Source organism: Nilaparvata lugens, chromosome 13 (genome assembly GCF_014356525.2).
Source record: "Nilaparvata lugens isolate BPH chromosome 13, ASM1435652v1, whole genome shotgun sequence".
NCBI classification, from domain to species: domain Eukaryota; kingdom Metazoa; phylum Arthropoda; class Insecta; order Hemiptera; family Delphacidae; genus Nilaparvata; species Nilaparvata lugens.
The window spans coordinates 15,957,093-15,971,323 of NC_052516.1; the positions used below are offsets into that span (position 1 = coordinate 15,957,093).

General features: G+C 34.9%; 1 protein-coding gene across 2 annotated transcripts in view; it reads right to left on the reverse strand.

Annotated features, from left to right (window-relative positions):
* The window catches only part of LOC111052380 (diacylglycerol kinase eta), a 260,041-nt gene extending 249,170 nt beyond the window's left edge, over positions 1-10,871 (reverse strand). For both annotated transcript variants that reach the window (XM_039439900.1, XM_039439902.1), the window contains exon 1: positions 10,587-10,871. The gene's annotated coding sequence lies outside the window, so the exon portion shown is untranslated. The remainder of the gene's footprint in view (positions 1-10,586) is intronic.
* Positions 10,872-14,231: the final 3,360 nt, after the last annotated feature.

Below are 14,231 nucleotides of genomic sequence, written 5' to 3' on the forward strand. Positions count from 1 at the left end.
CCTCTTCTTCTCTTTCTTCTACTTCTCCTCTTCGCTACCTCATTCCTCTTCTTCTGTGTCTCCTACTTAGTGATATTAAGTACAAAATTTGACTATAATTTGGTATTTTAATCATTCTAAATTCAAAATGTCTAGCTAATATATATTCTTGGACAGAACTTTGAACTTTAAATTTCCTCAGTAAGAACATAACCTATTTTTTCGGATATTTTATTATTTATCAAAATTTGGGAACATAATAGTTTTGGGCTATGCATGTTGTTCTATCCCGATCATATTCATATGATTTGTAATTATATCAACAAATAAATAAATACTTCTCCTTTTTTCTACCTTATTCCTTTTCTTCTCTTTCACCTCCTCTTCCTCTTCTTCACCTCATTCCTCTTCACCACCTCCTTCTCCTACACTCTCCCTTCAACTCCTGCTCCTCTCCATTGTCACTCCATCCTCCTGTTTTTCCATTTCTTCCAATCACTTCCCCCTCCTCCTTCTCCTGCCAATCTCTCCTCCCACTCCTTATCCTCTTCCATCACTTACTTACTATCAGTGTGAAACCTTCCATTGCTTGTCACGCGTTATTTAATTCGTCTGACGACAGCGCAACTGTGCCAATTCCGACAAGGAAGTCGAATTCCCTTTCTCTCTCCTTTCTTCCTCCTTCTCCTCCTCCCACTCCTCTCAATCCATCTCCTCATCCTCCTTCTCCTTCTTTTCTTCTCATCCTCCTCCTTTTTCTCCTCCTCTCCACCCTTTAACAATCGTCTACGGGTGCGAATTGGACCATAACCTCAAATTCACTACGACTTCTACTCCCCCTCTCACAACAACCCATTCACTTGGTTCCAAGTCATTAGGTTTGTCACACGCGTTGAATTAGGTCACCAGTAACCTTACTAATGAATAGTGCTCTGTAGACGCTCAATACTGGCCTACAAACCCTCCAAATCTTTGGCTATCCTATAAGATACTAAGCACAAATATGTAGCATAGAAATGAAGTTATTGATTCTCGAATTAATTTACTTCAATGTTCGTTAATTTATTAACTAATTGATTGATATATTTATCCATCAAATTATTGATATATCAATTTATTGATTCCTCGATTGATTCATTTAAATATTAATTCATTTATTCACTGATCAAATTATATTTTGAGTCAATTATTATTATTAAACGAAAATCCAAATTAAATGTTGTAATTCACCCCGAAGACTTCTGCTACTGAAAATATTGACAACAGGGTAAACAGCCAGATGGAAATTCGATGATCGCTACTATTCAAAAATTATTTGTCAGCCCGGGAATCGAACTCGGTACCTCCTAATTGCCGGTCAGGAATGCTTACCCTTACACCAAACTGACAATCTCTGGATAGCAGCGCTCATTTTATACGAAGCCATAGCGGCCAGTCAGTCTACAGATGGAAATTACTGAGGTATTGCAATTATTCAAATGCTAATGAATTAATTATTATTATTATTATTATTGAACGAAAATCCAAATTAAATGCTGTAATTCACCCCGAAGACTTCTGCTACTGAAAATATTGACAACAGGGTGAATAGCCAGATGGAAATTCGATAATTAATTCATTAGCATTTGAATAATTGCAATATCTCAGTAATTTTCAACCATATTTTGAGTCATCCAAAAATCTAATATGGAAAATTATGTATTAATTTATCGAATAATGTTTTGAGACATCCAAAAATCAAATGATTTCGTGACAACATGACGTTAGAGAGAAGAACAGCTGTCGCTATGCCCAAAATTTTTTTTCTCCAAACTTTTGGCCAGAGCTTACTTAAAAACCTGTAGAATGAATGAGAACAGAATGCCTAAAATGATATTCAAGGAGAGGCTACATTCAAGAAGGAAGAGAGGAAGACGGAGAATGAGGTGGGAGGATGAAAAGACGATCTCCAAACAATGGGATGTAGGGGATAGAAACGAATGACAGATGACCGGGAAGAGTGGAGAGCTGTAGTGGAGGCGGTCAAAGCTCATATTGGGCTGTAGTGCATGAAGTGCTAGAAGTCCAAATTCTAGCATATTAATATACTTGACTATATAAATTAATAAAAACAATAAAAAAATCTTGAAGTACCCTTTATTTTTCAAAAAATAAAAGGGTACTCCAAGATTTTTATACTGTTTTTATTAATTTGTTCAAAAGTAGCCAATGTATGTGGAGTGTTTTATGACTATATAATTCTATCGATTGACAGTTTCCGTGAAGGTGGTTGAGATTCTAAAGAAAATATATCTCTTGTAGGATAGTGATTAAATCCTCAACCCTATCTTGATCCCTAAATCCCAACTCCAAACTTTATAATGAGATTGACATTGTCAAGTTATCTCCTGTTCATCATTGGTTTGCCATCCTGGATGGATAGCTCTCTTAATTGAGAATAAATACTATGATAGTTCAATAAATTTGTTCATAGCTTGAAAACAATTTGGCAACGTTGCGGAGCTGGAAAAGGATAATGCTATTTGTCGTATGATAGACAAGGATAGCAACACCAATGTTAATCAAATACTGCCACTATACCGTGAACCTCACTATATTGTGATATTGTTCGGCCATTGTTAATTAGAGTTTTACACGTTACTGTTAATTAATCCGTTGAGGCGTGTTCCGAATTTCGAATAATTACTCCCCACCACGATTCCTAGTTTATTACAGTTTCTATTCTATTTACAGTTCATTTTACTTCTTCTTCCACCTCCTCTCTCTTTCGACCTATTTTATAATTTCATTCAATACATAAAAGACCATCCATGGGATTATTAAAATTAGGAAATTCAACTCATATCTTCAATAACTTTATACTTCTATCCTGATCTATAGTGCCTGATATATAACTTGAATTGGAAGTATGAGCATCCTTCAGATACCAGAGCTGCAGTGTTAAGACACAATAAATAGATAAATAACATGTACTATGTAATAATGTATGATATTTTTAATGGAAGTGTGCAATTTATTATGATGTAGCAATACAGAGAATGCCAGCTCATGGGTACCCCGCAATAATGTTTTCTATTCTTCGAGAAAAGTTCCACCTTGGTGTACCAAATAGAAACAATAATAATTGGGTTTCACAATTAAGAAATATTTGTCCGGAAATATGGGAAGACTATTATAGAGAGTTTCAGAATATTGATAAAAATCCTTTCAAATTTATTCAGGGATAGACTTAGGCTTGCGGATATAAATAGATCCCTGGAATCGTAAGCTCATTCTTTTTACAATATTATAAACCCAATTTTTCATTAGGAGATGAGTTGAGTATGAGAATCGGTATAGAAAAAATAAGATGTGTAGCACAGCTAAGGTTATCATCGAAAAGAATGATTGGTTTTTTTCTGCAAGGGAAGAGTTATTTAGTTAACTGTACCGAACGTTGTCCTAGTTGCAATACAAACGCAATAGAAGATCTTGAGCATATTTTGTTATCTTGCCCGGTTTATGAGAGTTCTAGACGTCGACTCATTATTAAATATATACAAAATGTAGTTCAGAATGGAGATAAAATAATAATATTGTTTCAAATTTCTCAGTAGAAAAGATTCATAATGTTTATATTTATGTGAAAAATTTTCTATTTATTGGATCAATGATAATGGACTTATAACTCGTATCAAGATCAAATACAGATATTTTTTAAAAATATAAACTTGAATATAGATACGATAATGGTGAAAATCTCCAATGAAATTGGTATGTTTTGTCTGAATGAGTTCTCTGCCGCTATATTTTATAATTATAAATTAATATATTTTCTATGAACGTGTGCGTTGTAGAGTTTGGTTGCTGGTCAGAATAAATCATCATTAGCCAAAGTTTAATTTTTCTAGTCATGCATAATTCTCCTAGTCATTCCTTACTGGTTTTCTGATTGATTATTTACTATATTGTTTCGGTTAATTATTGTTATTAAGTTTCCTACATTGTATCTTGTTGAGTGATATTGTCATATATTATTATTGTCATATATTATTTGAATGTTATATTGTTTCCAAATGCTGATACATGGATAGCAACTCTATTTGTATGAAATATGTTCGATAACAAATAAGAATTTTGATTGATTATGATGTAGGTACTAACAGATGAGAATCAAAACTGCTCTGATCGGTATAATATTCATTCACATGGCAGTTTAGCATGGAGTCAGCGAGTTCCGAGTTAGCCAATTCTTTCAACTCTGTTATTTAATTCATACAGAGAGAAAATATAGCATAAGCTACAGTAAAGCTGTGTTTACACCAAAGTTGTCAACTAAATGTTCATTTTCCGTCCTTATGAATTCTAATATATTAAACAAAACTTAGCATACACATGATGTGCATATGTGTTTGTCAAGATCAGTTCAATCTTATAGAATCTATAAAGACGGAAAAATAAACATTTGTTGATAAAACTTTGGTGTAAACGCAGCTTAACATACGGTTATACAAGGTCTGTATGATAAGTAACCGGACTGACCTCGAGAAATTTTTTAATGACAAAATATGTACAGTTTTTTTTTAGGAATTTTCAAATTAGTCCCCATTGGAGTCGATAACACGCTGATAACGGATTTTCCAACCCCTGAACGCTCCCTGGAAGTCAGCAACCTCTATGCTGTCTAGAGCCCTCGTCTTAGCACGTTGAACTTTTTCAGAGTCCTGAACCGCGTCCCCTTAAGTTGTCTCTTGATCTTAGGGAACAAAAAGAAGTCCAGTGGTGCCATATCCGAGATGTAAGGAGGATGTGGCAACGTTACCCTCGACTGTTTTGCCAACTGCTCGGTGACGAGCAGGCAGGTGTGCGACAGAGCATTGTGATGGAGGATCCACGAATCGGCAATCCCCGACGGACTCGATGAACCCGGGCGGTTAGTCGACGGAGCACCTCTCTGAAGTTCTAGCCCTTTATAGTTTGGCCGGGTGGCACAAACTCTTTGTGAATGACCAGTACTACAGAGAGGTGCTTCGTCGACTAACCGCCCGGGCTCATCGAGTCCGTCCGGGGATTGCCGATTTGTAGATCCTCCATCACGACAATGCTCCGTCGCACACCTGCCTGCTCATCACCGAGCAGTTAGCAAAACAGTCGAAGGTAACGTTGCCACATCCTCCTTACAGCCCGGATATGGCACCACCGGACTACTTTTTGTTCCCCAAGATCAAGAGACAACTTAAGGGGACGCGGTTCGGGACTCTGGAAAACGTTCAACGTGCTACGACGAGGACTCTAGACAGCATAGAGGTTGCCGACTTCCAGGGAGCGTTCAGGGATTGGAAAATCCGTTATCAGCGTGTTATCGACTCCAATGGGGACTAATTTGAAGATTTCTAAAAAAAATTGTACATATTTTGCCAATACTTCACTTGAATTGGCCACTTTTATAAATTCATAAAACAATATTGAAACTTGAAGTACCTTTTATTATTTAAAATATTACAACGACTAGTTTCGACCATAACTTAAGTCATTTTCAAGTTGGAATTAGGAAAATGTGGAAATATGGTCGAAACTAATCGTTGTAATATTTTAAATAATAAAGGGTACTTCAATTTCAATATTGTTTTACTATTTGGTGATATAGTTACTGTAGCAGAAGCTATTAAGCAATTATGGTGAATTTCCTCTATGATTTATACGTGTGCCAATCATAGCCTACCTCCTCGAATGTTATCAAGAGCCTAAACTTTCAACTCAACATTTATGTCTAATCATAATCAATAAGTCTGATGTGTAGTTTTGAGCTCAAATAAAATCAATCCTTCTCCGTAGATGATATTACAAATGAATAAATTTTATGTGTAATTACGAGACCAAATATGAACATTTTGAAGATATCACATCACTTTCCCTCTGGTGACATGAATCGAGAAAATATGAAAGTACATAAAGTCATTCTTCTTCTATAAGTGCGGAGGTTGGCTATCATAATGGCAATGATTCCCATAACATTCAAATTATTGCTGCTCTGAAAAGGTTATATATGTAGTGCAATTGAATTCTTCTCTCAGGTTTCCAAATCAAGACATTCTTCGTATAATGACAGTCTATCTTCGCCCCAACTCTATCAATCTGATATCAATTTGGAAACGACAAATATAACAAATCAGTTTCCCAGGACTCCACGTAATATCCAGAAGATAATGATACAAATATTTTTAAATTTTGTTCCATGGCAACAGGGAAAAATTCACATGAAACACAACTCTCGGCTCAGAATTTCAAATAGCAATTTGTTGCAAATTGTCTGTTATGAGCTCTTCAAGTAGCGTACTTTGAAATGGCGGCGTATAGAGCGAAACGAGCCGGATTTTCATATCAGCTCTCCAGAAAAGGCAAGCATGATTCAACTTTTATGAAAAAATTATTCAATATGAGGCAAAAATTCTCGTTATTTCTGTCGTGGAATATGCTGGAATGGGTGATTCAGAAATTCAACAAATATTTCAGATTGTATATCATGCAATTGGAATTTGAATAGTGAATATGATTGAATACAAATACGAATATCATTATTGATATGAGTTTTAATATGAATACGTTAATATTGAAGTTATCAAAGTTTACAATTATTAAAAATGGTTCAACTCTAATAAGTTGAAACTATATTAAGGTCCACGTTATAATGATAGTATTAACATTGATGTTGTTATCCTTGTCTATCATTCGATAAAGCAGATAGTGATATCACTTTCTACCTCCGCAACATTACCAGATCGTTTTCCAATAATCAATAAATGAAATATATTACTGAAAATATTTCATCTCGACTAAGGACATTTATCATTAAAACCTTGAAAAATATTATTTCTTGAAGAAATTTTCAACAAGGATGAATAATTAATATTTTATCCTATCTGGTACTAGCTATATTCTATAGAAGGAAGTGAAAAGGCAGAGAATCGGTAGCGCTGCTCTCCTATCTTTGTCCACCATAGTTATGATTTGATAAAATGAGGATGGAACTTGATAAATTTCATTGTGTTGAGATAATTTCAGTACCTAGCCCTAGGGAGAAAAGTGAGTATTCGTGATTAGTATTATGATCCAATTGTATTATTCATTGGAAATATCCATTGAAATATGGCCTAATTAAATAATATAGGAATACGAATACAAACACTTAAAATAATTCAAATACAAATAGTAAGGTCCACTTTATAACGGCAGTGGAGGAATTGAATTGAATGAAAATGAATTGAGGAAGATAGGAAATCAGCGTTGCTGATTCTCTGCATTGCGTCTGCCTTCTATAGACGTTACCTGATATAATTATAGTGATACCAGTATTAGCTGATGAAATGTTTTCTGTACATTCTTGTTAATAATTATCAATTATATTTTATTCATCCAAAATAAATATTCTCCAGTGATTGAGTTATAAATTTCCATAATTGATCTATATATATTATATATAAAAGCGAAATGGCACTCACTCACTGACTGATTCACTGACTCACTCACTCACTGGCAGAAATAAAAATCTTCCGGACCAAAAACGTTCAGTTGGCCCTTTAGAGGCGCACTAAGAACGGATTTGGAAAAATTTCCAAAGATAGGCCCAAAATTAGCGTTTTTCTAGCGTTTTCTGCTTTTTCTTAGATTTATCGAGAACAAATGAACAGAAATTGTTCAAATTAAGTACAGAAGCTCAGTTAGGGTGTTCAAAATTGTTCAAATTTAGTACAGAAGCTCAGTTAGGGTGTAATAGTGTTGTGTTGGAAGGAATTTGCAATAACGTCCACGATACGCCCAAAATTAGCGTTTTCCAGCGTTTTTTGCTTTTTCTCAGATTTATCGAGAACAAATGAACATAAATTGTTCAAATTTAGTACAGGAGCTAAGCTAGGGTGAAATAATGTTGTGTTAGAAGGAATTTGCAATAACGTCCAAGATACGCCTGAAATCTGCGTTTTGCCAGCGTTTTTTGCGCTTTCTCAGCTTTATCGAGAACAAATGAACAGAAAATGTTCAAATTCACTACAGAAGCTCAGCTGGGGTGTAATAATGTTGTGTTGGAAGGAATTTGCAATAACGTCCAAGATACGCCTAGAATTAGTGTTTTTCCAGCGTTTTTTGCTTTTTCTCAGATTTATCGAGAACAAATGGACATAAATTGTTCAAATTTAGTACAGAAGCTAATCTAGGGTGTAATAATGTTGTGTTGGAAGGAATTTGAAATAACGCCAAATATACGCCTAAAATCTGCGTTTTGCTTATGTTGTGTTGGAAGGAATTTGCAATAACGCCAAATATACGCCCAAAATCTGCGTTTTGCCAGCGTTTTTTTGCGCTTTCTCAGCTTTATCGAGAAGAAATGAACAGAAAATGTTCAAATTTAGTACAGAAGCTCAGCTGGGGTGTAATAATGTTGTGTTAGAAGGAATTTTTAATAACGCCAAAGATAAGCCCAGAATTAGCGGTTTTTTGCGTTTTCTCAGTTCTTTCATCAAGTAATAGACAGAAAATGTTCAAATTTGGTACAGATGTTTCGCTAGGGTCTAAAAATGTTGTGATTAGGTGACTTTAATATTTCATCAAAGATACGCCCAAAATCAGCGTTTTTCTCAGTTTTTCTGCGTTTTCTCAGTACTTTGACTTTCTGATGGAATGAAGCATGCTCAAATGCAGGGGAGCGAAGCGAGTCCGCTAATCTCATTTTTGGACAATCCAGTCGGGGGTCCAGGGGGCGTAGCTCCCTGGCTAGACGGATATGGCGAGCGAAGCGAGCCTGACGGCTAGTATTAAATATTCTGCTAATTAGTTATATTCCTACATTGTTGAAAAACAAACTAGCAACATTGCGGAGCTAGAAATGGATATCGCTATCTGCTTTTTCAAAAATTATAAAAAAGAATAGCAACACCAATGTTAATCAAATACAGTCATTATAACGTGAACTTCACTATATTAGGGATACAAATCATAATATAAATAATATCATGAATATTATGGTTGTGGGAATGATTATTCTAAACAACTTCCAATTATATTATCTTACATACCGCTGTGAGTATACCCAGCTTCTCAAGATTTGATAGAGATCGAATTTTGGGGTAAAACAATTCAGAGCTTTGAGATTTAAAATAATGACAAGATAAACTTTCTATGTCCTCTATTATAAATTGTGAGATAAAAGTTTATCATTACTTCACTCTTGTGTCATACAACTCATGAAATTTCTTAGATTGAAATCGATATATTTAGTATAGTGGCATTTTCAATAGCGACAAAAGTAGTGTGCTAATGCATTGAATTCTCACTTATATTCGATAAACAAACCTGTTTGAACAGTTACAGCAAAATACTTGGAGACACCTACTATATAGAACAAATATATTGTAAAACAAACTATTATTTAATAGAAGTTTAGAGCTAATAGAAAACAATCATATTTTGAAAATGAAACATAAAATAATACAGCACAACAACCTTTACCAGAGTTCTAAAGCGATCAATTGATAAACTGATAAATAATTTATCCAAGATTCGAATTAATCTTGAGATCACTCAATCATCAAAAACTTGGTCAAATTCTTATTTTCCCAATCACAAGCATTACAAGCATGATCTTATAAAATGAATGAACCATTTTTAAAAGAATAATCAAGTAATTAATAAACAATACTTTCAGAACAGTTTATTATGAATGAAGTGATAGTTTTCTCAGCATTTCAAATACATAAGACTCGTGGCTGGAGCGCAAAGCTTCTCTTGTTCCAGCCACGCCAAAAATATTGTTTAAAATACTTTTGTTTTGTAGCTTATTTTCATGTTATTTGGCAGTAAACATTTATCCATTTATTTTATCGTGGGAAAAGTTGAAGATCTCCACCTAAAAATTCATATATTTTGAACAAGATCCACATTCAGTTCCACTTTTCTCCATCAGGTCGTTATGTATCACTAATTGTGTTCATGAATAAATTTTATTCAATAATAATTTAAATTCTGATCAATATTACTGTTAAAATAGTTTATTATGTATGGAATCATGAGAAACGTTGAAGTTCTCCACCTGAATACTCAAACATTCCCAGCATGATCCCCATGCGAATTTATTCACGAATCATCCAACTCAAAATAATCGAGTTGAGGATCAGTTATACTTCCAAAAATCATTCGTTATGAATGAACTAAATTTGAATTCGAATTTGTTGTGTGTTGAATTAGAATTAGAATATGACGTTGTCTGTAACTATGATCAGTTGAATGACAATAAAATTATATTTATTTTATGAGAGTGGCGGTAAACTACATAATGAGAACAACAAAAACCTTCAAGTCCTCCAAGTAAGAAATTCATATATTCCATGCATGATCCTCATGCACTTTTATTAATAAATCATTGTACTTCAAGTAGTCAATTTAATGATCAGATATACTTCCAAAAACTATTCATTATGAATGAGAACAGCGAAAAAACTTCATGTCCTATACTTAGGAATCAATTATGAAAATTATAGAAATCCACCTGTTGGATTTTCTCATCTAAACACATACACACAGAATTCAATAAGAGTCCCTTAGATTTTTGAATTAATTCAACGTATATTACTACTCACCTCAGTGACATTGAAGGCATCTCTTTGTGATCTAAAATTCTACTCTACCCGAAAACTGCATCGAGAAATATTACGAGGTTATATCTAGATAAGACTATTGAAAATTTAGCAGGGAGGAAACCGTTAGTATTTGAGGTTAGCTGAGTGGAAACGAAGTAAGGTGTCTGACAGGGAAAGTTTTTTAAGGTTGAAAGTGTAAAGTTTTCAGTTTATTACAAGTGTTTATGTTTGTAGTTGCTCACTAACAAAACCAAGCAACAAAATTGCAACGTGCCCGCTTCGCGTTACTTGTCACGACTGATGGAAATTCAGTCGGTTTGCCTTCTTATGCAGTCGGTGTCAGCGACACTAGCGCTCGGCCCGCCAGACCACCAGCGGGAAAATCGCGAACTGAATGCACACGTTTACTACGAGAGCACACTTCAGCCCTTATCTGTCACGCGGGACTGGAAAACGTGCGCTGCGGCAAGGAGGCTCCAAAGATACGCTTGACGATAGTTTTTGGATACAGATCTCGTTGTGTATCTTTCACGAAGGGGTGAATTGAGGGGAAGGGTGGATGTTTCCCATTGTCTCAAAGCTGAAGGATTCAAATTCACCAAAAGAAAAGTACAGCAGAATTTGAAGATTGAGGGTTGCAGCTTTTTAGCTTTGGATTGTATTTGACTAGGGCACCAGGATTAAAATCAGTGAAATACACCAGTGGGACACCAGTAAAACTACCAGTGGTGTCCGTGTGTAAGTGCAGCAAATCCGGTGTATTGACTGGTGTTCCTGGTCTCCTTCATGTAAGACCAAACGAGCATATACCTGAAGCACAAATTCTGGAGCGAAAAACAATAGAAACAAACTAAAATATAAGAAGCATGATAAATCATGTCTCCAAAAGTGTATGAATCTAATGTTAGTTTCTAGCTTCTAAACTGGCTTCCAATTTATTGTAATTTGTTCTAATTTATAACTGACTAACAATAAATTATTGTTTAAAAGTTGATTAATGATTAGAAGAAAGTATTCCAATAGATTCAAGTCGACAGTTTTGCATTTCTCTTTATGTTTATATGTTTTCATGTTCCGCATCTACGGCGAAACGCGGTAATAGATTCCATGAAATTTGACAGGTATGTTCCTTTTTAAACTGCGCGTCGACGTATATACAAGGTTTTTGGAAATTTTGCATTTCAAGGATGATATAAAAAGAAAAGGAGCCTCCTTCATACGCCAATATTACAGTAAAAATCAGACTATTCATCATAAATCAGCTGTCGAGTGGATTATAAATTGCATGCAATGACGCATGCAATTCAATATCTCAATGTAACTTGGTGAAAAAACAGCTGTTGTGTGGACTATTAATTGCATGCATTGATAACTTGAAGTAGCATAGTATTTTTACTCCCGACTTTTCTCTGCTTTCAACTCGGCAAGCTTTTGATGGCAGTAGCATATAGCTGTTCACATCAAATTATTAGCATTGTCGATACAACAACCCAAACAGCCATTAGTCGTTTATACACCGATATCTCGCCGACACGACAGAATTTACTCTGATGGACAGTATTAGAGAAGACTGTGGTTTATAACTGTGCGAGGTCTACTATTCACAGAACTACTAGTGTTAGTCAATCCAATCAATCATCAAAAAATACCTTTCCAATAATCAATTTAAGGATTCAATTGAAAATTGTTTGAGTAGGTATACCAGATTGATACCAGAATTCAATACTACTTTGAATTTGTCTTTTTTCGTTAGGGCTGACTCTTGAATGGAAATAAAAATAAAAATCCAAGTCTTGATATGACATCATTGCCGAAACATGTTGTGAGTAATAGTATATTTCGCACCTAGGGCCGAAAATGAGACTTTTACGGCTTGAAATCGGTTTTCAAGTCCGAGGCCGTAGGCCGAAAAACATTTTTGCCCGTGGTGCGAACGCTTTTTTTCGCCTCACAGAAAAATAAACAATATATAATATGAGAATAATTGTTTAGTAAGCACTTCCGAAAGCAGAAGTGGAAGCTCATAGCTCTAGCAAATCTGAATATCAGGAGATTGTCCAAGTATTTTTATTTTTTATTTTGATTTGTCTAAAAAACCTGAAAGATTATGTTCAATTATGTGGGAGGTTGAGTTTATACTTTTTTATTCTTTCAAATGACAATTAGATGATATTATTATAAATGTTTCAATTATTGAATGATAAACACAAATAATGAAAAGTTTTTGATCAGCTGTTAAAGCACACTTGAAATTTGGCCAATCTGAATGTCAACGGAAGTTTAGGTTAGAAGTTCTATCCTACTCTGAAAATCGAATTTGAATAGTTTATAATATATATCTCATCTGTATTTCATTCATCCAAATAAAATGATAGTATATTATTGCAGAATACTTTATTTAATTCTAGAAGCATAAACTGATTCCGTTTATCCACCATGTTTCGTGATAAACGCAGTACTAGGAGGTTTGAGGTTAGATTCTATTATACTCTGAAAATTGAATTTGAATAGTTTATAATATCTCATTTGTATTTCAGTCATCCAAATAAAATGATAGTATCTTATCGCAAAATACTTTATTCAATTCTAGAAGCATAAACCGATTCCGTTTCATAAACTATTTTGTAAACACGTTCACAGCAAATCAGAATCAGCTGACTTCAAGATTATTTTACAGCCCTAGGGCCGTAAAAATTTTACCGGCCTGGTCAGAAAACAATCACTTTCGGCCTCCATATGACGCACGAAAACCAGCTCATTACATCCAAGTGGGGCGAAAACAATTTTAAGAAAGGGTAATTGGATTTTTATTTTATTTCTACTTGAGACTTGTATGAGAGACTCTAGATTTGAATTAAAAATCCATCAAGTCACTTTTGTTGATGATGTTGATTCACTTGCATCAAGTCACAACGGAAGATGCGACGGAATAATACAAGAATGTCTCGTGACACAGTTTTTGCAGCTGCAACTTGATACAATTTGAATTAGGGGTCGCAAAATCTGACCTTTAAGCTATGAGCTTCCTCTCGGTAAGAGCGCCGATTATCTTACTTCAAGAGCTTCCTCGCTACCGATTTCCATAACAAAAAAGAACACCAAGATTGTACTACAGCTCAGTGTACATGTTTACTTTTCCAGCCACTCTCTTACCCCCCTATTCCTAAACACCTTTGATCCCCACCTTCTCTACTTTTCTTCTTCTCCTTCTTCTGCCTTTTCTTCTTCTTCCTTTTCTCCCGTTTTCTTCTTCTTCTTCTACTTCTTCTTCTTCTTCTTCTACTCCTTCTGCTTCTTCTCCTTCTCCTTCTTCTCCTGCTTCTTCTTTTGCTTCACCTCCTCCCTCTCCTCATTCTTGATCTTCTTCTTTTTCTCCTTCATCTTCATCCTATCCACCTGCATAAGCCGTTTCTTGCCATCCATATTCACCCTTTCGTCTCTTGTAATACTATCCCCTTTTCAGATGTCAGGTGTCTCCAAAGTGAAACCTTTACTTTGATTCTAATCTCTACTTCTACTCACAAGATCTCTCTCCCTTATTCTCTCTCTCTCTCTCTCTTTTTGGTAGAGAGTTAGTGGGAAGGATATTTTGAATATTCTTTCCAAAGAATGAACATTGATATCTCCAAAGCTCCGCCAATTTAT